The sequence below is a fragment of the Triticum urartu genome, chromosome 5A (assembly GCF_056163025.1).
Source record: "Triticum urartu cultivar PI428250 chromosome 5A, HENAU_Tu73, whole genome shotgun sequence".
Taxonomy (NCBI): domain Eukaryota; kingdom Viridiplantae; phylum Streptophyta; class Magnoliopsida; order Poales; family Poaceae; genus Triticum; species Triticum urartu.
In genome coordinates, this window is record NC_141877.1 from 99,590,215 (window position 1) to 99,616,848 (window position 26,634).

The window sequence follows — 26,634 nt, forward strand, 5'->3', positions numbered from 1 at the left end:
GAAAGTTGCGCGGTACTAGATAGGCTAGCAATGGTGGAAGGGTGAGAGTGCATATAATCCATGGACTCAACATTAGTCATAAATAACTCACATACTTATTGCAAAAATCTATTAGTTATCGAAACAAAGTACTATGCGCATGCTCCTAGGGGGTAGATTGGTAGGAAAATACCATCGCTCGTCCCCGACCGCCACTCATAAGGAAGACAATCAAAAAATAAATCATGATCTGACTTCATCACATAACAGTTCACCATACGTGCATGCTACGGGAATCACAAACTTTAACACAAGTATCTCTCAAATTCACAACTACTCAACCAGCATGACTCTAATATCACCATCTTCATATCTCAAAACAATCATAAGGAATCAAACTTCTCATAGTATTCAATGCACTTTATATGAAAGTTTTTATTATACCCATCTTGGATGCCTATCATATTAGGACTAATTTCATAACCAAAGAAAATTACCATGATGTTCTAAAGGACTCTTAAAATAATATAAGTGAAACATGAGAGTTCATCTATTTCAATAAAATAAAACCACCGCCGTGCTCTAATAGGATATAAGTGAAGACTAGAGCAAATGACAAACTATTCCGAAAGATATAAGTGAAGATCAATGAGTAGTTGAATAATTATGTAACTATGTGAAGACTCTATAACATTTAATAATTTCAGATCTTGGGATATTATTAAAACATCAAGCAAAACAAAAGAAAATAAAATGATGCTCCAAGAAAAACACATATCATGTGGTGAATAAAAATATAGCTCCAAATAAAGTTACCGATGAACGAAGACGAAAGAGGGGATGCCATCCGGGGCATCCCCAAGCTTAGGCTCTTGGTTGTCCTTGAATATTACCTTGGGGTGCCTTGGGCATCCCCAAGCTTAGGCTATTTCCACTCCTTATTCCATGGTCCATCGAATCTTTACCCAAAACTTGAAAACTTCACAACACAAAACTCAACAGAAAACTCGTAAGCTCCATTAGTATAAGAAAATAAAATCACCACTTTTGGTACTGTTGTGAACTCATTCTTTATTTATATTTTTGTAATATCTACTGTATTCCAACTTCTCTATGGTTCGTACCCTCCGATACTACTCATAGACTCATCAAAATAAGCAAACAACACATAGAAAACAGAATCTGTCAAAAACAGAACAGTATGTAGTAATCTGAATATTTCGAATACTTATGTCACCCCAAAAATTCTTAAATAAATTGGTGGACCTGAGGAATTTGTTTATTAATCATCTGCAAAAAGAATCAATCTAAACTCACTCTCCAGTAAAAAATGGAAGCTAATCTCGTGAGCACAAAAGTTTCTGTTTTTTACAGCAAGATCGCAAAGACTTCACCCAAGTCTTCCCAAAGGTTCTACTTGGCACAAACACTAATTAAAACATAAGACCACATCTAAACAGAGTCTATATGAATTATTTATTACTAAACACGAACAAAAATCAAGGAACAAAAATAAAATTGGGTTGCCTCCCAACAAGCGCTATCGTTTAACGCCCCTAGCTAGGCATGATGATTTCAATGACGCTCACATAAAAGATAAGAATTGAAACATAAAGAGAGCATCATGAAGAATATAACTAGAACATTTAAGCCTAACCCACTTCCTATGCATAGGAATTTTGTGAGCAAACAACTTATGGGAATAATAATCAACTAGCATAGGAAAGCAAAACAAGCATAGCTTCAAGATTTTCAACATGTAGAGAGGAAACTTGATATTATTGCAATTCCTACAAGCATATATTACTCCCTCATAATAACTTTTAGTAGCATCATGAATGAATTCAACAATATAGCTATCACATAAAGCATTATTTCCATGATCTACAAGCATAGAAAATTTACTATTCTCCACATAAGCAAAATTCTTCTCGTTCGGAATAGTGGGAGTATCATAAGAGACCCGAATACTATAAATGGTTTCCACATTAGAAGAGTAATGTTCAAAAAAGGTTAATCATAATAATGACAATTTTTATAAATATAATCATCACTACTTTTTATAGCATAAGTGTCGTCACAATAATCATCAAAAGTAGCAACTTTGTTCTCATCATAATCAATTGAAACCTCTTGCAAGATAGTGGAATCATTACTAAATAAAGTCATGACCTCTCCAAATCCACTTTCATAATTATCATAATAAGATTCAACACCCTCCAAAATAGTGGGATCATTACTTCCTAAAGTTGACACTCTTCCAAACCCACTTTCATCAATATAATCATCATAAATAGGAGGCATGCTATCATCAAAATAAATTTGCATATCAACGCTTGGGAGGTTAAATATATCATCTTCATGCAACATAGCATCCCCAAGCTTGGGACAAACATTAATTGCAGCAAATACATTCTCAAACATGTAATTCTCATCAAACATAACATCCCCAAGCTTGGGCCTTTTCATATCATAAGCATAATCACTATCATCATCAATAGTACGGATAGCATCAATAGTATAACAATTATCATCATCACAATGAGTAATAGCAGCAACATAATTTGGGAGAGATACCTTTTTACCTTTGCTTCTCTATTTTTTCTTTCTCTTCTTCACATCATGTGTGGGTTCAATCCTCCTTTTGGAGCTCCTTATTAATGAGATTGGTTGAATAGAAGGCTCCTCCTCGTTACCTGATTCACCATAAGAAATAATAGGAGGATATTGGGAAGTCACTTCCCTTTCATTAGTATTCCCTCCATCTTCTATTTGTTTTCTTGTCTTTATGTAATTGGCAATATAAGGATTTTCAATGCAATTCACAGCACAATACATATAAATATCCTCTAAATCAAAATCAAGAACTTTATCAAGGACAAATTCTGGAATATCCTTAGTTATACGTTTCATTTCTTCATAACCTAGAAGCAAACTAAGTTCATTATGATGCGCAAGGGAAATCAAGTCATCACAATTTTTGGACACGGTTCGATCATGAAACAATTAGCATTGGATATTTAAATGACCATGTTCATTGCAAAGTTCACAAGGATGGCTAAGAAAATTTAAATTTTCAGCACAAACATCTAGCCTTTCTTGCAACCATTTAGTTTCTAAATACTTATGCCTCTTGCAAAATATATCTTCCCTATTTGGTGTGTGGTTGCCAACTCTATGCACTCCACAAAAATTGACATGCTTATATGAGATATTTTCATCATGACTAGTGCAATTATCATTAGTACTATGGATATTCAAGGAGTTCGTACTAACAACATTGCAATCATGCTTATCATTCAAAGATTTAGTGCCAAACATTTTAATGCATTCTTCTTCTAGCATTTTGGCACAATTATCGAAATCCTTATTTTCATGAAAGATATTAAAAAGATCAAGCATATGAGGTACCCTCAATTATATTTTTTGTAATTTTATTTTATAGACTAAACTAGTGATAAAAAATAAACAAAAAGATTCGATTGCAAGATCTAAAGATATACCTTCAAGCGCTAACCTCCCCAGTAACGGTGCCAGAAAAGAGCTTGATGTCTACTACACAACCTTCTTCTTGTAGACGTTGTTGGGCCTCCAAGTGCAGAGGTTTGTAGGACAGTAGCAAATTTCCCTCAAGTGGATGACCTAAGGTTTATCAATCCATGGGAGGTGTAGGATGAAGATGGTCTCTCTCGAACAACCCTGCAACCAAATAACAAAGAGTCTCTTGTGTCCCCAACACACCTAATACAATGGTAAATTGTATAGGTGCACTAGTTCGGCGAAGAGATGGTGATACAAGTGCAATAATGATGGTAGATATAGGTTTTTGTAATCTGAAAATATAAAAACAGCAAGGTAACTACTGACAAAAGTGAGCGAAAACGGTATTGCAATGCATTGAAACAAGGCCTAGGGTTCATACTTTCACTAGTGCAAGTTCTCTCAACAATAATAACATAATTGGATCATATAACTATCCCTCAACATGCAACAAAGAGTCACTCCAAAGTCACTAATAGCAGAGAACAAACAAAGAGATTATTGTAGTGTACGAAACCACCTCAAAGTTATTCTTTCTGATCGATCTATTCAAGAGTCTGTAGTAAAATAACATGAAGCTATTCTTTCCGTTCAATCTATCCTAGAGTTCGTACTAGAATAACACCTTAAGACACAAATCAACCAAAACCCTAATGTCACCTAGATACTCCAATGTCACCTCAAGTATCTATGGGTATGATTATACGATATGTATCACACAATCTCATATTCATCTATTCAACCAACACAAAGAACTTCAAAGAGTGCCCCAAAGTTTCTACCGGAGAGTCAAGATGAAAACATGTGCCAACCCCTATGCATAAGTTCACAAGGTCACGGAACTCGCAAGTTGATCATCAAAACATACATCAAGTGGATCACGTGAATATCCCATTGTCACCACAGATAAGCTCATGCAAGACATACATCAAGTGTTCTCAAATCCTTAAAGACTCAATCCGATAAGATAACTTCAAAGGGAAAACTCAATCCATTACAAGAGAGTAGAGGGGGAGAAACATCATAAGATCCAACTATAATAGCAAAACTCGTTGTACATCAAGATCATGCCAAATCAAGAACACGAGAGAGAGAGAGAGAGAAAGAGATCAAACACATAGCTACTGGTACATACCCTCAGCCCCGAGGGTGAACTACTCCCTCCTCATCATGGAAAGCGCCAGGATGATGAAGATGGCCACCGGAGAGGGATCCCCCCCCTCTGGCAGGGTGCCGGAACAGGTCTAGATTAGTATCACACAGTCTCAGATTCATCTATTCAACCAACACAAAGAACTTCAAAGAGTTCCCCAAATATTCTACCAGAGAGTCAAGACGAAAATGTGTGCCAACCCCTATGCATAAGTTCACAAGGTCACGGAACTCACAAGTTGATCACCAAAACATACATCAACTGGATCACGTGAATATCCCATTGTCACCAAAGATAAGCTCATGCAATACATACATCAAGTGTTCTCAAATCCTTAAAGACTCAATCTGATAAGATAACTTCAAAGGGAAAACTCAATCTGTTACAAGAGAGTAGAGGGGGAGAAACATCATCAGATCCAACTATAATAGCAAAGCTCGCGGTACATCAAGATCATGCCAAATCAAGAACACGAGAGAGAGAGAGAGATCAAACACATAGCTACTGGTACATACCCTCAGCCCCGAGGGTGAACTACTCCCTCCTCGTCATGGAGAGCATCGGGATGATGAAGATGGCCACCGGAGAGGGATTCCCCCCCCCCTCCGGCAGGGTGCCGGAACGGATCTAGATTGGTTTTCGGTGGCTACAGAGGCTTGCGGCGGCGAAACTCCTGATCTAGGTTATGTTCTGGAAGTTTGGGTATATATAAGAGGTGTTGGAGTCGGGAACAAGACAGGGGGTCTCCGAGGCGGCCACGAGGTAAGGGGCGCGCCCCCACCCTCGTGGGTGCCTCGGGACTCTTTTGGCCCATCTCCGGTACTCTGTGGGCTTCTTCTGGTCCAAAGATAATCTCCGTGAAATTTCAGGTCAATTGGACTCCGTTTGGTTTTCCTTTTCTGTGATACTCATAAACAAGGAAAAAACAGAAACTGGCACTGCGCTCTAGGTTAATAGGTTAGTCCCAAAAATCATATAAAATAGCATATAAATGCATATAAAACATCCAAGGTTGATAATATAATAGCATGGAACAATCAAAAATTATAGATACGTTGGAGACGTATCATCGACTATGGTGAAACCTTTGCTCCCGTTGCTCGCCTTGAATCCATTCTTTTTATTGATTTCTTATGCTTCTCATCATAACTTTAAGTTGCCACAAATGGATGTGAAGAGTGCTTTTCTTAATGGTCCTATTAATGAGTTGGTGTATGTCAAACAACCCCCGGGGTTCGAGGATCCTATTTTCCCGATCATGTGTACCAACTCGATAAGGCGCTATATGGCCTTAAACAAGCCCCACGTGCGTGGTATGAGCATCTTACCGAGTTGTTACAAGATCGTGGGTTTGAAATTGGGAAAATCGACCCCACTCTTTTTACCAAGAAGGTCAAAGGAGAGTTGTTTGTATGCCAACTATATGTTGATGATATTATCTTTGGTTCTCCTAACAAAGCTTTCAATTAGGAGTTTGCCGCTCTCATGACCTCAAAGTTCAAGATGTCCATGATGGGAGAGTTGAAGTTCTTTCTCGGGTTCGAAATCAAGCAAAGAAGAGAATGGACCTTCATCAACAAAGCCAAATACACTCAAGACATGCTCAAGAGATTCAAGCTAAGTGAAGTCAAGCCAGCTTCCACACCAATGCCCATCAAATGCCAACTTGACATAGATCCCAATGGTAAAGCGGTGGATCAAAAGGTATATCGCTCCATGATTGGCTCCTTGCTTTACCTTTGTGCATCTATACCGGATATCATGTCGAGTGTGGGAATTTGTGCATGGTTTCAAGCCGCACCTAAGGAAAGCCACTATGTGGCGGTCAAGCGAATCTTTCGATATTTGGCTCATACCCCAAACTTTGGCTTATGGTACCAAAGAGGAGCAAACTTCAACCTCGTAGGCTTTTCGGACTCTGATTGGGCGGGAGACAAAGTGGATAGGAAGTCAACTTCCGGAGGGTGCCAATTCCTTGGTTGCTCTTTGGTTAGTTGGTCTTCTAAGAAGCAAAGTTGTGTATCTCTCTCGTCCACCGAAGCGGGGTATGTGGCCGCTGGTAGTTGTTGTGCACAACTTCTATGGATGAGGCAAACTTTAAAGGATTACAGTGTCATTTGTGACAAAGTGCCTCTTTGGTGTGACAATGAAAGTGCCATCAAGATTTCTCTCAACCCGGAGCAACACTTCAAGATGAAGCATATTGAGATTCGGTATCACTTCATCCGGGATCATATTAGGCGAGGGGAGATCGATCTCAACTATGTCAACACTCATGATAACCTTGCAGATATCTTCATGAAGCCCTTGGATGAAGCAAGATTTCGTGAGTTAAGGCTTGAGTGAAATTTGAAACTTTTTAAAAGTTAAATGAGAGGGAATAAAATGACTTTCCCAAACTTTCATCTTGCTTTTATATTCTCCATGAATTCAAATTCATTTCATCATAAAACCCTAGAGAGAAGATGACATGACTTCTTCCATTTAAATAAATGAAAAGGGTTTTGAAAAGATTTGAATTCCATTTGGAAATATTTCAAATTCAGAAACTTCAAGCAACTCAATGATTTTCAAGAGAGAAGATAAAATGACTTCTTCAAAACATGAAATATGAGTTGGGATTTTAAAAGAATCAAATTTAAAGTCCCCTTTGAAATTAATTTCCAATTTGGAGTTATTTGGTTTTATTCAAATTATTTTTATCCAAAAATAAAATATATGGAAATTAGGGTAAAATGATTCCCTATGTTAGAAAATTGGAAGGAAATAAATTTGAAATCATTTTGGTATTTTTAAAATGATTTTTATTGGGTTTTAAATAAATCAGTAGCACTCTTTGCTTTATTTGAATTTTTTTGGATTTTACTGAATGCTAGAAAAATGTTCACGTGGTAGGAAATCTTTTTCTGAAAATTTCTATATACAATATGCCTATATAAAATTTTATTTTATTTTTCGTTATTCAATTTTCCTTTCTGTTTCTATTTAAAAAAGAAAAATTGTACGCGCAGCCCATAATTATTTGCTGCCCACACGCGTAGCATAGTGGCAGTGGGCGCCTCGTCTTATTTTTTTCTCCTAAAAGGGCCAGGCCTAGCCAGCATTTTTCTTTCTAGATTTTTTTTCTTTCTTCCTTTGGAAAAAAAATTGCAACGCGCACGGCCGGCCAATGGCCTTTAGACCCGTGCGATGCGTTTCAATTTTTCTCCTTGTTTCATTTATTTTCGTCTACGTTTAATCTCACATTGCCTAGTCTTAAATGTTCACGCATCCTTTCAACCTATAAATATAGACTCATAGAGCCTCAAAAAATTATCTAATTCAGATTAAATCAATATTATGGTTTGACTAGATTTATTAAAAAAAAAAATTTCTCCTCTCCGACGGGACTTCTTGAAATTGTCTTCTCTCTCTGAAGTTGTATTTTCTCTATCTTATAAAGGTCTTTTTTTCCTTTTATACTCCCGTGGTTTATTATTTCTAGACCATAGAATAATTAGATTATCAATTAGTCTCTATATTTATACATTAGACCTAGAATTCTTTTAGCTGTAACTATTTTTCTTCCATAAAACAGCTTGACCCTGATTTTTTAAATAGACATAACTTTTACTCGTTCATCCAAATTAGCTGAAACTAGCGCCTATAGTTTCGTCTTGTTTTCACCTATCTAGTGAACCTGGCACATCAATTTTTTGAAAATTTTCAAATTTTCAAATTTGTTCATATTCATATTCAAACTTCTTTTGATCATAACTTGAGTTTCGTAACTTCGATTTAGTTGATTCTTTTTGCAAATCGAAGCTCTTGACCTAAACTTTCTGATAAGACCAAATCCACCCAAATTTGGTAGTATTAGAAATTGTTTTCTGTTGCAAGAGTTAATTGCTTGTTTTCGAAGTTTTCCAAAGTCTTTTCTTCGATTCTTTTGCATGAGTGCTTATGTATGCAATTGCTTTCTCACGATAGATTGAACGGAGTGTGACGAGTAGAACTATCAGGAATTATGAGTGCGAATCATCTTCATCAACAGTACAAGGCAAGTTCACACTTTGATCATATTTTTCATAGCTAGTTTTTATGCATTAGTCTCATCCTCAAACATTGCATGAGTAGAATGTGATAACATGTGGGTATTTGGGAAGTAGTTGATGAGGTAGGAACCTACTGTCCGATATTCAAACCCCTGGGTATTACTACGTTATGCTTATACTGCTATGTTATGCTCGTAGACGTGGATTGGTTTGTGAGATTCATGAAAGATGTGAGAGTTATTTATATCTAAGTGTTAACTTAAGGTGGCTACTTTAATACACATCTGGGTGGATTGGTTGGGGCACCCTAGAGCACCCAGTGGTTTGCCCGGGCACCTGGAGAACCCAGTGTTTGCCCAAGGGAATCCCGGAGTACCCGTGTGATCACCCTATGGAATGCCACCCAGGCTCAAAGGGATCATAAGATTATTCATGCTAGAAACTTCCGTGTGCAGCCACAAGCCATTATGGGCTCTGGCATAGTTGACTAAGTTGTGTGACCTCTTCTAGTGGTAGGCTAGCAGATGTAGGGGATGTAGGTGGTACTATCTACCCAGAGTAAAGAGTTAATGCTTTTGAAAGACGGTGTCTCGATCATCCGTTTCTCAAACACCATGTAGTGCGAGAAATCCAACGGAGGAGATCGAGTCTTGTGGGGAAAAGTGTACAAACCTCTGCAGAGTGTACAAACTAATCATGATTAGTCGTGTCCCCGGTTATGGACATCTTGAGTATCTGGTACTTGAATTATTGGTTTGATCTCATCACCTTACTTAATTAATTGATTGGGTTATAACTATTCTTTTGGGATTGAGTTGGAGGAACCTTCTCAATGTTTTCAACAAACTTTGTAGTTAAATAAAATATATTCCTTTGTTGTAGGGAAAAATTAGCTTTATGCAAAAATTAAACTTAGAGCCTCCACCAGCCAAATATGCATGTAGTGATAGCCATTATTCAGCATTGCTCTACAGTGTGAAATTGCCAGTACATTCAATGTACTGACCTTCATGGCTGCAACGTCTCATGTTGCAGGATTCTTACGACGAATAAGTGATATGTTAGGGTTATGATTTCTACACTCAACTTTGTCGTTGGTGTTGATGGGAATCCACAACCTTGTTGTTGCTTCCGCTATATGGATTGAGGTAATAGTATTTACGTTACTTTATACATGTGATTTACCTCTGTTATAAATCCTTGAGTACAGTGTGTGTCAGCATACCGATCCAGGGATGACACTTACGCACAGAGACTTGATCCATTAGGGTCGGGTCGCTACATCATTGATTCGAGCAATGTGGTTTGAACCCTTGCACACCCCACCATACTCATCTTGATATCTTGTTTAGGTGTAGGCATGGACATAAGGGGAGTGTTTTTCTCTCAATGAACTCTCCTTCCCCCCATTATGCATAAATTGATCAACTCTTTCACATTTGCCGTTTTTGATGGTACATGTGCTTCAAAGACGAGTTTTGGTCATGGGCCCAAGGATAACTCTTCACGGTGCCATACCAATTGACTCAAATATAGGTGGATTCGGCCACCGCCCTCTCCTCAAGAGAGGTTTTGGTTAGTGTTTGTTCCTTGTTGCCTTTTTCCTTCCCGTTGAGCCGTGTTTGTGTTTGAGTTGCCCCGTGTGCGTGCACTTGTGTGTCCGGTCGTTGTGCAAAGGCCATGCTTTTCCGCTTTTTTGAAACGTGCACTTTCTTGGGTCCACGGTACTACCGTTGCTAGCCACGGTACTACCGCAGGAGATGAGCATGGTACTACCGCAACTAGCATGGCAGTAATTTTTTTACTGCCGCTGGAGGAGCGGTACTACCGCCCTGCATGCGGTACTTCCGCCCAGGCGGTACTACCGTGATGACCCGTAGTACTACCGCGCCGTCACGAGCAGGTGGGGGTCAAGAGCGGGTAGGGGGAGTTCCAACTCCCCCATACCCATTCAACTCCGTTTCCCCACTTCCTCTCTCTCTCTCTCCTGCCCAAGAACGGTGCCGGAGGACCTCACCAGATCTCTGTCTCCGGCCGCTCTCCTCGTATTCCGACCGGTGGGATTGTTCCCCACCCCGCCCTCTTGCCATGGAACAAGGTTTCTCCCCCAAATCCCTCTCTCTTTGCCTCGTTGTTTTCTCTCTAGGTTTTGGGGATATGCATGTTGTTCTTGAGATTTTAGGCCAAATCTTTGCAAGAGTAGGATGTAGGAGAGTAGTAGTGCAGTAGAGATGCTATTTGGTATGTTGCCACACAGTATTTTTGATCACCCGTAGTACCGCTCCAATGATGCGGATGTGCCTAGATCTGTTCGTCCCGGATCTGATTCCGAGTGGTACTACCGCACCTCCCGTATGGTACTACCGCTCTGGCTGCATCTGCCTCATGCGGTACTACTACTCCTCTAGAGCGGTACTATCGCTCAAGGCGCGGAAGTAAATTTTTACTTCTGCTCTAGGCGTGGTACTATCGTGCCATCCCGAGGCGGTACTACCGCGGCTAGAGCTGCAGTAAAATTTTACTTCCGCTTAGTGGTGCGGTACTACCGTTGACTTTGAAACTTCCTTGTGGCGACTACCCAATCTTATTTCTACGTATTTTGTTTGTTTTTGTTGTGGTCTTTGCATTGATCCTTCTTGTTTCTCTTGTGTGTTCTAGTGTTGTGTGTCATAGGTGGTGGCTCCAATGCCCGTCGCTCGAACCCAAGCCGCGACACAAACTCCAACCGTCTTCGCAATCAAGAAGCTCCGGAGGGCTCCAATGCTGAACAATGCAATGTCAAGAAGCTAGCCAACCGGTACAAGGAGCCAGTTCAGGGCATGGATGAGCTGCCTCAATCGGAGTTCATCATTCAAAGGAGGATCAATCCCTATGTGAATCCTCGTGAGAATGTCAGAGGGAGTGAGTTGTTCTGGACCAAGCAGCAGAATCTCATGTACATTGATGTGATCAAGTCCAAGCACAACCTTTATGTCCCAATGAAGTGGATTGATATGAATCATCTAAGGCAGGACCAGAACTACTTTGGTAAGGCACTGGACTTGGTGGAGCAGTTTGGCATTGAATACTTCATCACGTTTCATATGGACTTTGACCCAGAGCTAGTGGCGCAGTTCTTTGCCTCCGTCCACTTTCACACGGATGGGGAGCAGACTATGACTTGGATGACCAATGGGAAGAAGTTGTCAGCTACTTGGAAGGAATTCATGACGCTCATGCATGTCCGTGATGATGGGCCCGATGTGCCCATTGGCGCCCGCCCTCACGGCAACGCCGAGTCCACCAACAAGGACAAGATTCTGCCGTATCTTGTGGAGAAGAAGCTTCCCAATGGCACTCAGTCTTGGGTGCTCAACCCCTTCCTAGATGACATGCACTGAATCTTCCGCAACACTCTCTTTCCACGCATCGGTGACAAAGATAAGGTGCATGCTTATCTCGTGGATATGTTTCTTCTGTGTGAGAAGGCGCGTCGGCATGCCACTCAGCCTCTTGACATATCTCATATCTTGTGGAATGAGCTCAGGTTTGTGGTCTTCAATCGTAAAGTTCCCATTTATGGTCCTTATCTGCACCTTCTGATCTTGAAGACTTGGGACAAGATGTTTCCGGAGGACGACTTTTCTGCTCCAAACTGGACCTGCCACGAGCCTATCAGGCTGCATCAGAAGAACAAGTGGGCTAATACCACTACCAGGGCTGAGGCTGAGGCTGCAAGGATGAATGTGGATGAGGAAGAGATTGAGGAGGAGGAGGCCGAGGACAGTTCTGCTGGGTATGCTCCTCCTTCTACTGAGCCCTCTTGGGCTAAGAAGTTGAAGGCAAAGGTGAAGACTCTGTTATTTATGCAAGCTAAGGGGTAGTACATGTCCCATGTTGCTTCCAAGGAGAGTCGCCAGCGCGATAAGAGGATCTTGAGGACTTTCGGCGAGATCGTGGAGAGTGGGTCTGAGACGAACATCACTCCAGAGGCTGAATGGTTAGCCAAGCAGGGCTATCAGTGGACCGAGTCAGAGGAGGAGACCATCCCACTGCTGAGTCCGATGAGGAGCGTGCTGAGTGATCTATGCAGAGGATGCTACCACCTGTGTCGTAGGTGTTCTCTCTGCCTTTTTGTTGTCTCGATGCCAAAGGGGGAGAGGGCGTAGGATTTTCTTTCGGGTCTCTTTGTGTTCGTTTTCATTGAACCTTCGTTTGTGTTGCTTTGGTTTGGTTTGTGCTCGTGTGACCCGGTTCCCTGTCATATGGTGTAAGACATATGCACTCTTAATCCCATGCTATCATATGGTGCTTATTCTATTGTCTTTCATGATTAGTAGCTCATGAGCCCATGCTATCTTGTGCCCTTTACTTTATGCTCATACTCATTGTCTTGCCTCCTTGCTTAGTGTTAATTATTTTGTTGCAAGATATGCCTCGTCTATAAAATATAGGGGGAGTGTTGATCCTAGTATGTGTGTCGTGCAGTCCAAAGCACTTCTCTAGAGAGCACACATCTAGGGGGAGCCCGTCTATATTTTATAGATGCTGGATTTGCCTATGTTTCATTTTATATCCCTGTGTGCAAATCCTGTATTGTCATCAATCCACCAAAGAGGGGGAGATTGTAAGGGCATATTTACCCCTAAGTGATTTTGGTGATTGATGACAATGCATTTGCGGACTAATCTGTTGGGGAACGCAGTATTTCAAAAAAATTCCTATGATCACGCAAGATCTATCTAGGAGATGCATAGCAACGAGAGGGGAGAGCGTGTCTACATACCCTCGTAGACCGAAAGAGGAAGTGTTAAGTAACACGGTTGATGTAGTCGAACGTCTTCGTGATCCAACCGATCAAGTATCGAACGCATGGCACCTCCGTGATCTGCACACGTTCAGCTCGATGACGTCCCTCGAACTCTAGATCCAGCTGAGGCCGAGGGAGAGTTTTGTCAGCACGGTGGCGTGTTGATGGTGATGATGAAGTTACCAATGCAGGGCTTCACCTAAGCACTAAGATAATATGATCGAGGTGGAAATCTATGGAGGGGGCACCGCACACGGCTAAGATCAACTTGTGTGTCTATGGGGTGCCCCCTCCCCCGTATATAAAGGAGTGGAGGAGGGGAGGGTCGGCCTCCTAGAGCGCGCCCCAAGGGGTGATTCCTACTCCTACTAGGAGTAGGTTTCCCCCTTTCCTAGTCGGCTAAGATCAACTTGTGTGTCTATGGGGTGCCCCCTCCCCCGTATATAAAGGAGTGGAGGAGGGGAGGGTCGGCCTCCTAGAGCGCGCCCCAAGGGGGGATTCCTACTCCTACTAGGAGTAGGTTTCCCCCTTTCCTAGTCTAACTAGGAGGGGGAAGGAAGGGAAGAGGGAGAGAAGGAAAGGGGAGGGGGCGGCCCTCCCAAACCCTACCCCAATTCAGATTGTGCCTAGGGGGGCGCCACACCTGGCCGCCTCCTCCTCTCTTCCACTATGGCCCATCAAGGCCCATTAACTCCCTGGGGGGTTCCGGTAACCTCCCGGTACTCCGGTAAATGCCCGAACTAATCCGAAACCTTTCCGATGTCCAAACATAACCTTCTAATATATCAATCTTCATGTCTCGACCATTTCGAAACTCCTCGTCATGTTCGTGATCACATCCGGGACTCCTAACTACCTTCGGTACATCAAAACACATAAACTCATAATATCGATCGTCATCGAACGTTAAACATGCGGACCCTACGGGTTCGAGAACTATGTAGACATGACCGAGACTCATCTCCGATCAATAACCAACAGCGGAACCTGGATGCTACATATTCTACGAAGATCTTTATCGGTCAAACCGCATAACTACATACGTTGTTCCTTTTGTCATCGGTATGTTACTTGCCCGAGATTTGATCGTCGGTATCATCATACCTAGTTCAATCTCGTTATTGGCAAGTCTCTTTACTCGTTCCGTAATGCATCATCCCGCAACTAACTCATTAGTCACATTGCTTGCAAGGCTTATAGTGATCTGCATTACCGAGAGGGCCCAGAGATACCTCTCCGATAATCGGAGTGACACAATCCTAATCTCGATCTATGCCAACTCAACAAACGCCATCGGAGACACCTGTAGAGCCTCTTTATAATCACCTAGTTACGTTGTGAAGTTTGATAGCACACTAAGTGTTCCTCCGGTATTCGGGAGTTGCATAATCTCATAGTCATAGGAACATGTATAAGTTATGAAGAAAGCAATAGCAATAAACTAAACGATCATAGTGCTAAGCTAACGGATGGGTCAAGTCAATCACATCATTCTCTAATGATGTGATCCCATTCATCAAATGACAACTCATGTCTATGGCGAGGAAACTTAACCATCTTTGATTAATGAGCTAGTCAAGTAGAGGCATACTAGTGACACCCTGTTTGTCTATGTATTCAACATGTACTAAGTTTCCGGTTAATACAATTCTAGCATGAATAATAAACATTTATCATGATATAAGGAAATATAAATAACAAGTTTATTATTGCCTCCAGGGCATATTTCCTTCATAATCGTGTGCATTGAGCATTTCAGATATCTCAGGTTTAGGCACAAGACGATTCGTTGCCCCTCGGAGTCTAGTGAAGACGGAGTTTCTTCTATGTTTCTTTTCGGTGGATTTGAGTCGTAGGAAAGTCGTGCTATTAAGAGGGGGTCTGCTTTGGAAAGGTTTGGGTGGAATCATCACATACACGTCTGTTCCTTTTGCGCCACCTTTCCTTTGGCTCCTTGGAGCAACCACAGTTTATTCGTGCCTCTGCAAAATGAAGGACTCCTAGTGCTTGTTGTGTTGTGGCATGCGGTAGTACTGCCCATGGGACCAGTAGTACTGCAAAGGCTCACGGTAGTACAGGCCAGGGATGCGGTAGTACCGTAGGCCCTTGCGGTAGTACCACTCCATGGGAGCGGTAGTACCGTGGCCTCAGGCCGGGCACAATAGCACGAGCGGAAGTAGGGGCGGATGTAATTCTTTACATTCACGCCCTATGCGGTAGTACCGCTCCAGGTGTGCAGTAGTACCGTGTCGGATTTTTGCACAGATCGTTTCTCAGCGGAAGTAGCCATAGATGTATTTTTATTTGTCCGTGCCTTCCCAACCCAGACAAACCCTGCCTTACGGTAATACCGCTCCGGCGGTTCTACCGCTCTTTGCTTCAACGCATCAGGGTTGGTCTAGCTCTTGTCGCGCATGTAGTAGTACCGCAGGCCCTTGCGGTAGTACCGCATGTCTGGTGCGGTAGTACCGCAAGTCGCGGGCTGAGTAAGTGGATAATGGTTGGATTTGTCCTATCACTATACAAGGGGAGTCTTCTTCTCCAAGTTGACTACCTCTTCCATCCCTAAGCTCCATTGTTGCTCTAAGCTCCGTTTTCGCCCGATCTCTCTCCCTAGCCAATCAAACTTGTTGATTCTCTAGGGATTGGTTGAGAAGGCCTCGATCTACACTTCCACCAAGAGAAATTTTATTCCCCCCACTAATCCCTTGCGGATCTTGTTACTCTTGGGTGTTTGAGCACCCTAGACGGTTGAGGTCACCGCAGAGCCATATTCCTTTGTGGTGAAGCGTCATGGTGTCGTTGGGAGCCTCTAATTAAGTTATGGAGATTGCCCCAATGTCGGTGTCAAAACCGGCGGATCTCGGGTAGGGGGTCTCGAACTGTGCGTCTAGGCCGGATGGTAACAGGAGGCAGGGGACACGATGTTTTACCCAGGTTTGGGCCCTCTTGATGGAGGTAAAACCCTACGTCCTGCTTGATTAATATTGATGATATGGGTAGTACAAGAGGAGATCTACCACGAGATCAGAGAGGCTAAACCCTAGAAGCTAGCCTATGGTATGATTGTATGTTGTAATTGTTGTCCTACGGACTAAAACCCTTCGGTTTATATAGACACCGGAGAGGGTTAGGGTTACACAAAGTCAGTTACAAAGGAGGATATATCCATATACGTATTGCCTAGCTTGCCTTCCACACCAAGTAGAGTCCCATCCGGACACGAGACGAAGTCTTCAATCTTGTATCTTCTTAGTCTAACAGTCCGGCCAATGGAGATAGTCCGGCTGTCCGGAGACCCCCTAATCCAGGACTCCCTCAGTAGCCCCTGAACCAGGCTTCAATGACGATGAGTCCGGCGTGTAGTATTTTCTTCGGCATTGCAAGGCGGGTTCCTTCTCCGAATACATCAGAAGAATTTGAATACGAGGATAGTATCTGACCCTGCAAAATAAGTTCCACGTACTACCGTAGAGAGAATAATATTTTCGCATATCTAATTTGCTGGCTTGTTTTGGTCGCATGACGTTATGTCATGGCCCGGTGATTATTCGAACCGTTTCTTTTAACCAGCCCCGCACATAACGCGAGGCAGTTTTTCGACACGTCTTGTCAAAGCAGAGATCGTGTCCCCTTATTACGGGACTCTCATCAATACAGACGTGGGTAACCCAACCGCGCCATCAATTGCGGCATTTGGGGGATAAGTGAGTTTTACCAGGCAAGTGGGGACGCTTAGTTTCGTCCGCCCATATAAAGGGATAAGGATTCACCTTTCTATCCACGCCTTCTTCCTCCTTTGCTCATCCGTTTTCGCACACTCAAGCTCCAGCGCCCAAGCCCACACTTCCGCCTCAACCTTCTCCAACCATGTCCGGAGCGGGAGGCAAGTGGATGGTCTCCTCCGTCACGGAGGGAGACATCAAGAAATTGAGGAGAGCTGGATACCTGCCCGACGACATCGCGCACCGGCTCCCCGATGAGGGGCAGCTCATTCCCACCCCCAGGCCCTATGAGAGGGTAGTATTCCTCACCCATTTCCTCCACGGACTGGGATTCCCTCTCCATCCTTTCGTCCGGGGGCTCATGTTTTATTACGGCCTGGATTTCCACGATCTAGCCCCGAACTTCAACCTCAACATCTCGGCGTTTATCGTCGTGTGTGAGGCCTTCCTCCGCATCAAGCCCCACTTCGGCTTATGGCTGAAGACCTTCAATGTCAAGCCGAAGGTGGTGGGCGGCCGCCAGGCGGAGTGCGGAGGCGCCATGGTGGGCAAGATGCCCAACATAACATGGCTCGAGGGCTCCTTTGTGGAAACCATAAAGGGGTGGCAATCGGGGTGGTTCTATATCACCGAGCTGCGCGACCCTGCATGGGCAGCGGTCCCCGAGTTCCGATCTGGCATCCCCACACGGCTCACCTCCTGGAAAGAGAAGGGCCTGTCCTGGGGTAATTCGAAAGAGCTGACCGGACTCCAAACATGTATTCAAAACATGGTGGACAAGAAGCTCAAGCTTGTCAACATAGTCCAAGTCATGCTCATCCGCCGGATACTCCAGTGCCAACAACGGGAGTTCAACTTGTGGGAGTTCAATCCGGCACAGCACCAAACTCTGAACAGGCTCTTCGACACAACTCATGAAGACGCCTGGAGGGTGTTGTTCAAAAGTGCCGAGGTCCCCCCTATTACTGAGGATCGCGGATTCAGCGCGAAGCGCCAAGCCAGTGCGGTAAGCTGCTTTACCTTTCACATGATACTTATTTTTTTATATGGATTGACTCTATGCGGGATCTAAACTCCCGTACCTTTGACAGGACTGGCAGAAGATGGCTAAATAGATCGACTGTCCGGCTCCCTTGCCCGAAGGCCCCGCAGACGCTCTTCTGGCGAAGATGTTGACTCCGGCCCCTTATAAGGTGCCGGAGAAGACCAAGAAGGCCAAGGGAACTCGAAAGAGTTCCCGACACCAGGCGTCGTCGGACTCACCGTCCGATGACTCTGCGGCGCACTCTTCCCCCGAAGATGGGGAAGAAGAAGAAGAAGAAGAAGAAGATGCTCCCCCATCGACTGGGGGAGACAAGAAAAGGAAGGCCGCCCCAACTGGGGAGGCCGGAGGGTCCAAGAAGGGAAGGACTCTCCTTCCGGACAGTTCCACCGCCGCCGACGAAGGCGAATACGAGTGGTTGCCCAGGGTCAAGCCCCCGGGGAGATCGTAAGTATTCGGATACCAGAGTAACTCATAGGATTCCTTTGTTGCACTGCTTTCCCTAACGCCGAACGCAATTATGCAGGCTGCCACGAGCCAGTATCGATGTATCATCGGACGACTCCTTGGGCTTGTCGGACATGGATAGCGATCCAGTCCCGACCGCCACCTCCCCTCATCCTGCCGACGACGCCGAGCTGTTGTCTCAAGAGGCACCGGATCAAGGGGAAACAGTCCTGGAGGTGCCTCAAGGCGACCTTCCGGACTCCGGGAGCCGCGGGGACGGGGCCCCCGAGAGCTCCGAGTTCGGCCCTCAGCCGAACACCGTGCCGGACCCTCCAGCGGTTCTGGGCTCAGGCAGGCGGCCTCCTTCTAGGAGGGGCAAGACGCCTATGCTGGTGATCTCTGTCCATCCAGAGGCACTGGACAATCTGCTGGAAGCGCTTCCATCGACGAGGAGCACCGCACTATCATGAGTGCCATGATCCAGAAGGTTCAGTCCGCCAAGAGCGGATTGACTGAAGCATGTGCCAGCCTTCTAACAGGCTTTGAGGTAAGTGTTTTAAAATGTAGTAGAAATGTTACCACATAGACAGTAGCCCCTAATGCTTTGTTCGGTGTTCACAAAGAAAAGCCGAACAGAGGATCAAATAATATCGCAGGAGTCTAATATAAGTATGTCAATATGCGTATGCAGGCTTCGCTGCTGGCGTCCGCCGCACTGACTGCGGAGGTCGCCGTACTAAAGCAGGACCTCGAGGGGTCCAAGAAAGAGCTCGGCCTTGCCAAGAGGCAGCTCGAGGAGAACAAGGGTAAGTAATACCCTGTCTATAGAGATGTATATATAAGAAAGGACGTGATTGCAAAATGACAGGATCATTGTATGTTTGCCAGGGGCCAGGACCGAGGTGGCGACCCTGAAGCAAGCGCTAACCGAGGCCGAAGATAAAGCGGCCAAGGAGCGCACCGAGCGAGAGAAGCACGAGGCTCGGGTGGGTGAGGTGCAGCAAGAGCTCCAGGCCCTTGTGGCAAAGCACGAGGTGTTGGAGCTTGACTTCAAGACATGTGAGTCTGAGCTTGCTGCGGCCCTCGAGAGTGTAAAAAGTGCCAAGGCCGAAGCCCAAAAGGCCCTCCAAGAGATCGACGCGATGAAGAACATAGCGGCGGGTAAGGCTTTCTATATGCAAAGCAAGCATGTACAAGTAAATTACCGATTACTTACCCGGATCCGGAGCTCTTCAGGAGCATTCGTAGATTTGCTCCGCAGTGTGTCCGATGCCGCACAATTTTACCAGGCCAAGGACGGAAGCTCGACGGAGAAGCTGTTCTGGTCTCAGTATGCTGAGGCCGAACATCCGGTGCTAGTGAGCGACCAACTGAAGTAGATGGTCGAGCTGCACAAGGCGGCCGATCAGGCCATGAAGAGCTTTATAGTCCGTTGTGGCCTGGCGACACCCTTCCGAACAGCTTCTTCGGCCTGGTGAGGCGGCTTGTGGATGCCTTCCCACGTCTGGAGGTCGTCAAGCGATATGTATGCATTGAAGGTGCACGCCGGCTTTCGCCCGTGTGAAATTGCAGTGGGTCAAGCTAGACGCCGTGAAGCTGATCAAGGAGGGGCCGCCGGAGGGCAAGGAGCACCGCCACCCCGAGATGTACTACGAGGGTGTTCTGCCGGGTGCCCATCTTATCGCGGATGAGTGTTCAAAAGATGTAATATTTGAGTAAACTTGCTCGTTTTATCCTGTATTTATGAAAACTTGTTTCATATGCGTTATGCAATGCTTGTTTGAATTTAAAATATTACCTTCTGTTTGGCTGTTTATCCAATCTGAGAGATGGCTAGTCCTCGGCTTCTGCCCCCATGCCACGAGTGCTGGGGTGTTCGGGATAATCCTGAGCACTCTTGTTCCCATGTTTGGGTCCTTCGAGGGAGGTGCTCGGCACAATGAACAAGGCAACCGGACTAATAATGCTTTATCACTCTCACTTAGCCATAGAATTCTATAATTTTAAATTTTGGCGAAGCCCCTGGTATTCGGAAGGCCGAATTCGGGGCGCGATACACGCCTTTCAGCCGGACAGGGCCGGCCCCTCGCCCTAAGCGGCATAAGTCTTTAGGGACTCGAAAAACCTCGCCGAACAGCGACCAGTCTCTCGCCTTATCATGACAGTCAGTTTTAGCTTTCTCTACTGAGGTGCTAAGCCCCGCAGAACCGGGGCACAATCGCAGTAGTTCTCCTAGCGCTACCTTAGCCGATAGAGCGGAACGTAAGGTACCAAAACATAGGAGCCGAGCAAACCCAACATTTGACCAAAGACATGATTCGGAGCTGATGCATATAATGCTATAAGTTCGGGGTGCCGCACTTGTGAAAGTGTTCGGACTTTTCACACCGCATTATGGGGTACGTAAGCCCCTGGTGTATTGGCCGTACCAGAGTGTACGGTTGCAAGGCGTCATTAATGAACACACACACACACGCACATATATATATAACAAAAATGCAATAATAGTCGTAATGTCATGCATTGTTTATTAAAAAACTGTGTTAAAGCAGAGTGATACAGATAGTGCGATAAGCAAAGAGTAGGACTAAGTCCCTTCCAAGGGCAAGTTGAGGAGTGATATGAAATCGTTACTGTAATCGACCTGGGAATTCCGCGGTATGACGTAGTTGTCTGCCTCCTTGGTTGCTGCATCATGTGTTCGGCAATAGTGCTGCCGGACAGTGTTTCCAGAGATTAAGGTCCTGAAAGAAAAAGAAAAATAACCAAACGGGAAGCCCCTAGTGCAGTTTAGGCCGCGTTTTGGGGCGTGCCGTAGTTGTGCCCCCCTCCCCACCTGTGCCCATGGTATTTTTAATGCATAATTATGTACGCGCGGCACGAGTTTCGCCGCTGGGCTGGGATTGGGGTGGCCGCCGTATTGCTACGCGAGCTCAGATCGCGCCAGGCGGTCTATTTGCCGATTGCCCCGAGCGTGCTTGAAGGTGTCTGGGCTTTGAAGCGCCGAACTGGTTGATTGCCTTGAGAGGTTGCTTTGCGCTTCTGCTGCGAGGGCTATCGGATTTCGGGTTCCGGCAGACCCTTGAGGTTCGAACACTGGGGTGCGCGTGGAGATTTGGCCTCCTACCTACCTGCACCCCTCCGCCTTGCTAGGATCTAAACTATGGAAAGAACAACACAAGAGACACATGGTTTATACTGGTTCGGGCCACCGTTGTGGTGTAATACCCTACTCCAGTGTGTGGTATGGTGGATTGCCTCTTGGGCTGATGATGATGAACAATACAAGGAAGAACAGCCTCGCGAGGGTCTGTTCTTGGCTGGGGCGATGAACTGCTGGGAGGAGCTCAGTCACCTTTCTCTCTCTCTCTCTCTCTTTCTGATCTTCTCTATCCTTCCAACCCCCTGGCGAGCTCTCTTCTCTTCCCCGTCTCTCTCTCTCTCTCTGATCCCCTTTGCTCTGTGGGTGGCTGGTCCTATTTATAGAGGCCCTGGTCCTCTTCCCAAATATCGAGCGGGAAGGGAGCCAACAATGGCGGGCTAATTTGAAGGGGGGACAGCTAGTACTAGCTACCCTGACAAAAGTAGTCTTCGCCTGCGCAAAGCTCTGGTGATGACGCCGTCTTGGGCTCCACGGTGACCTCCGTCTCGTAGTCCTCCTGGTCTTGGTCTCGTTGCACCGAAATGGCAACATTTGCCTGATGCCTCGGTACTCCGCGGCTGCGCTTGCCCCCTTTGCACCAAAGAGGAAGGGAGGACACTGCGCGGGCTGGCACCCGCCTGGCGCCCCCGGTCATCATGGCTTGCGTCACAAGCACCTTGTGAGGTACCCCGCCTTGATCTCTCCGCCTCCTCGTGAGCCAGCCTGACAAGGCCGCGCCTGAGGAAGCTCCGCGTCGTCCGCCCCGCGAGGCTTGGCCCCTCGCGAGGGTCTTGGGTTTGTGTTGGTGAAGATGGGCCACGCTGGGCCCCCCTTTGAGCCACGCCGCAGGCCGCAGGCAGGCAAGTCTGGGGACCCCCGTTCCCAGAACGCCGATAGTAGCCCCCGGGCCCAAGGCGCGCCCGGACTTGGCCGTGCAGGGAGGCGGAAGGGCAAGGGCGAAGCGCCGCGGGCCCTAACAGCCTGCGACCTTGGGCGCCGCGTGGCAGTTGGTTGGATGTGGGCGCCCTAGCAACCGCGCGAGTTGATAGAGGAGTGCCGCCCCCCTAGGCTTTGCTTCTTGCTTTTCCCGGTTGCTGCTCAGATCCCCTTTCTTGCGCCTCTCCTTCCTTCCTTCAAAATTTCCAGATCCACTCTGACCGTGTGACCTAGGAAGCCATGGCGCCTCATCAGCCCCCGGCCGTAGCTTGGTACTCGTCTGCCCTGGACCCGCCGAACGTGTCGGAGGCGAGCCTTGCCCGGTTGCGCCGGATGGCGACGGCGCGGGGCATCAACGGGGCGAAGGTGTTTAAAGCCGGCTCCGCCACCCCTGAGGGTCAAGGGAGCACCTTCTATCCGCTCTTCGTAAGTGCCATTGCTGCTGGCCTGGTGCCTCCCTTCTCCGAGTTCTTCTTCTCTGTCCTCCGCCACTATAAGCTACAAGCCCTACATCTCCACCCCAACTCCGTCCTTCTCCTGGCAATCTTCGCCTATTACTGCGAGGCTCACGTAGGGGTGCAGCCCTCAGTGGCCTTGCTGCGCCACTACTTCTACCTCTGGACCTCTCGTGGTACTGCTTCCGCGTGCGCGAGCTTCGTCGTGTACGGTGGCGCCATTGCCATTTCGAACCCCGGGAAAAGGATTGAGGGCTTCAAGAGCAAGTGGGTCTTGGTGGATGTTGGGCGCATCCACCCTCGGCTGATCTTGCCCACGGAGCAGCCCACGAGCTCCAGCGATTGGGGTCGAGTGGAGCTCACGGACCCCCGCGCGAAGCTGATGTTGGAGAAGATGGACGCAGATCTGAGGCCGGCCAACATGGCGGCGGTGAAGCTGACCGGCGCGTCGCTGCTGAGGGAATTCCTGGAGCACCAGCTGGCCCCGCTTCGGCAGTACTCACTTCCGATGTGGAGGCCCCGCCCGAGCCCCGCGGCCTTAGCCGACGGAGATCTGGCTGCTGTCCTCCAATCTCTGGTCAGGGGCGATGTGGCGAGGTTGGCAGGCGCTCCTACGCCCTTGTTCCTCCGCGACGACTGGGAGCAGGTAGTGGAGTCCATGCCCGTCTTCAACGGGGATGGGCCCGTGCCCGTGGAAACTCCCGAGGAACTGGTGGACGTGCCCTCCGACGACTCTAGCGAAGAGGAGGAAGGAGGGGAGCGGGGAAAAGGGCCTGACTCCGCGGCGACTGACGGAGAGTCGAGGGCTCCCCTCCCCCGGCGAAGGTCCCGCGTTCTCCGCATCTCTCCGAGCGATGACGACGAGGATGACGACGAAGACGACGACGAGGACAACGACGAGCAAGACGGCGGGAGCTCGCTCCCGATCCCGAAGAAGGACAGGACCGGGCTGATCTCCCGCGGGTCTGCCCCGGCCCCGGGGAGGACCGCAGATGCGCCTTCTGCCTCCAAGCTTCCTGAGGTTGACCCTTCCAGCCGGCTTTCAGGCTTCAAATTTGGCCGGAGGCCGCTTGAGCTCACTGGCGACGACCCGTAAGCATTCGATTCTTGTCTTTATCTCTTGCTCAGCTTCTGAGGCTTGACGTCTGCATCTCTTGGGTAGGCTGGCGCCCGCCGCAAAGAAGCCGAAGGGGGCTCCCGAGGTTCCATCCGTGGCAGCGCTTCTGCCCGCAAAGGAGGGTGACCGCGACGCACAGGATTCTCCTGCCCGGTCGTCCTCGCGAGGCCTGGCTGAGCCGGCTGGGGCGAGCTCAGCCCCCACGGCCCAAGTGGCTCCCGAGGTGCTCTTGCCTGTCGCCGCCACTTCAGCTGTCGAGGCGCGGCAGACTCCGCCTCAGGATGCTGCGGCCGCGCTGCCGCCTTCTCCTCCTACTCCACCGGCTGTTGTCTCTCTGACTCCTTCTGCCGTTCTGGATCGTACCGTTGCTGAGCTGGACCGACTGCGTCAGGATCTTCTTGGTGCCGACCCCCGCTTGGTGGCCGGGCACTTGGAGCTGGCTTCAGGATGGGTTCGCTCCGACGCTTCGATTCGGGAGGCGCTGGTCCAGGCCTCGACGGCATGCGATGAGGAGAAGCAGGCCGTCCTTGAAGCGAAGGCCGCTCGTGATGCAGCCCTGGGGGAGGTGGTCGACGTTCGTGGCCGTTGCAAGGCGCTGGAGGGCGAACTGCAAGGTTTGCGGGACCAGCTCGCGAACGAGGTCCACCTTCGCCAAGAGCAGGAAGAAGGCGTGAAGGCTCACGAGGCGGTTCTCAAGGAGAGGGAGGTCAAGCTCAAGAAACGCCGCGACCGCCTAGGCGCGCTGGAGCAGGAGTTGGGGGCGAGGAAGGCCAAGCTAGACGACGAGGCCCTGGTTCTTGCCGAGGACCGCGTGGCCTTCGCGGAGATGGAGGCGAGGGCTCGCTCCTCACCGAGGACGCTTTACGACAGCGGCCTGGAGAGCCCACTGGCTGGCGCCGAGGACGGCCCCGCCAAGCTGCTTCCCTTCCTGGTTCACGCTCTTGAAGATGTCGCCCTTGGCCTTGGCCCCGCGGCCGAGGCCGAGGCGCGTGTCTTGTCTTCTGCAGCAATGACGCGGGTCCTCACCCACACCTACCTTCGCGATCCCGGTGCCGACCTCGACAGCCTGCTGGAGCCAGTGAGCGGCGAGCGTGCCGCTGCCGCTGCCGAGGCCGTGAAGGGTCGCGCAGAGGCCCTGTTGAGGAAGTTCCGGGCCTTCAGCACCAGGCCGAAGCAAGGCGCTGCCGACCCCACCGCTCCGTGAGGCGTACCCAATCCGCGCTGCTCCATCGCCGACAAGTGACTCTGTCGCGGCTCCTGCCCTGCCTTTAATTCCTGCACATGTATCATGCCTCGGGGAGGCGTTTAAACTTGCGTTTGGCATCGAGATAACAGTGTGGACTGTAATATTTGCTTTTGAATTCCTTGAAATTTGCGCCTTTCCTTCCTACTTGCTTATGTTCTACGCCGGCAGAGCCCGGCCCCGCGCATGCCTCACCCAGCGTTGGTCCCAACCGGAAACCAAGACGGGGCCAAGGAGTGAGGGGCCACGTGACAAGTTAGGCTCCTGAGTCGCGATGCTCAGGAGTCCCCCATGGCGCACGAACAGCAAGTAGGGAGGTGTGATGCGGGTGGATCTACCGTTCTACGTCTGCAGAGCCCGGCCGCGCGCGTGCCTCACCCAGCGTTGGTCCCGACCGGAAACCAGGACGGGGCCACGGAGTGAGGGGCTACGTGACCAGTTAGGCTCCTGAGTCACAATGCTCAGGAGTCCCCCTTGATGCTCAAACGGCCTTCGTACCTTGGCTCCGCTCGGGGAGACGCGCGACGAACCAGGCCCGGGGGGTCCTGGCTGGGCGGCGTGCGTCTGGGTGTGACCCAGGCGCAGCCCCCGTGCCCAGCCCCCTCGCGCGGCACTCCCGAGGGGAGGCGTTACGATGAGGCTAGACACTGAGCTCTGGGCTCCCTGAGGTTGGTGCGGCCCAGGGGCCACCCTCAGTTGTTTATCACCAGCGCGGAGCATAGCGCTACTATATGTGTACGGGCATAGCCGCTCCTCGGCAGTGTCGTCAGCCAGCGTGGAGCATGGTGCTTCCACTGGTACGTGGGAGGGGGGCCCCCTCCGGGAGGAACCCCCGGGGCGTGTACAGCCCCGCCCTGACACGTGGCTGGCACGGTAGGGCCTGGCGAGGTGTATCTGGGCACCCGTGAGCCAGCGCGGGACTCACAGGGCCCTACCTCTAGGCGGGTTGCGCATGGCACTGGGTCTTATCTTGTGATGTGTCCCTGCAAATTTGGTTAGATGCCGGCACTCTACGTCCTCGGGTCCCGGCCC